This window comes from Orycteropus afer, unplaced genomic scaffold (genome assembly GCF_000298275.1).
Source record: "Orycteropus afer afer isolate SDZICR_OR568_19922 unplaced genomic scaffold, OryAfe1.0 scaffold00306, whole genome shotgun sequence".
In the NCBI taxonomy this organism is placed as follows: domain Eukaryota; kingdom Metazoa; phylum Chordata; class Mammalia; order Tubulidentata; family Orycteropodidae; genus Orycteropus; species Orycteropus afer.
In genome coordinates this window covers 584,395-585,492 of record NW_006921893.1, presented here as the reverse complement: position 1 = coordinate 585,492, position 1,098 = coordinate 584,395, and the positions used below count along the sequence as shown (strand labels likewise).

The window sequence follows — 1,098 nt, the reverse complement described above, 5'->3', positions numbered from 1 at the left end:
TTGTTGGCAATGATTTTTTATTATATTTGTAAATGAGAAAAAAATTAAAGTTGTCAGCAATTTCATTCTACTTGGATCAATAATCAACGTCCATGAGAGAACAGTCAAGAAATCAAATAACATATTACATTGGGCAAATCTGCTACAAATGATCTCTTTAAAGTGTTAAAAAGCAGAGATGTCACTTTGAGGACTAAGGTGAATCTGACGCAAGCCATGATCTTTTCTTTCTTTCTTTTTTAATCAAATGATCCTTTATTGAAAGATTTTCTTTAGTAGTTCTTAGCTAGCTGGGCATTTCACTGCAGCACTATTGATGTCATTTATAATGACATGAGGATGGTGGCCATCAACACTGTAGTCCACAGACTGAACAATCCCCAGGATCTCTTTAATAGTTCCAAAGAATTCTCTGGCTAAAGATTGGTGCTGCTTCTGATGGCTATACTGATAATCTCATCAAAAGTTGTATTTCCACTGTGCTTAATATTTTTCTGCTTCTTTCTGTGTCTAGGTGGTTCTTTGAGGGTTTTCATGATCAGGACAGAGGTAAAAGGCACCACCTCAATCTGGGCCAGTCTGTTCTGTGAATGGTCAGTTTAAGTCACTGGTTACCTTAGTCCCTTCCAGTCACTGGTTACTTTGGCAATGTCATCACCAAACTTTTCTGGAGACAAGACTCGGGGCTGATCTTGAGGGCCAGAGCAGACATAGCACTGACTTTCCCATCAGTGCACCTCAAGTATATATTGATCTCATTAGTTCAAATTTAGGTGGTATGGTGGAGGCAGCTCATGTTGGATGAAACCACATGTGAGACGAATAAAGAAAGTTACACCTAGGCCTCCTCCAGGCTGAAAGCCAAGAGACAAAAGTCATGATCTTGTCAATTGCCTCTTATGCGTGCAAAAGTTGGCTAATGAAAAGAGAAGAACAGAACAATTGAAGTATTCAAACTGTGGTGTTTGTGAAGAGCATTGAATATACCATGGACAGCCAAAAGAGTAAACAAATCAGTAATACAACCAGAATGTTTGTTAGAAGCAAGGATGATGAGATTTTGGCTAGCTTACTTTGGACACATCATCAGGGAAGACC

The 1,098-nt window shown here is 38.8% G+C and overlaps 1 pseudogene; it reads right to left on the bottom strand.

Annotated features, from left to right (window-relative positions):
- Positions 1-282: 282 nt before the first annotated feature.
- On the bottom strand, positions 283-879 carry LOC122151118 (annotated as a pseudogene).
- Between the last annotated feature and the right edge of the window lie 219 nt (positions 880-1,098).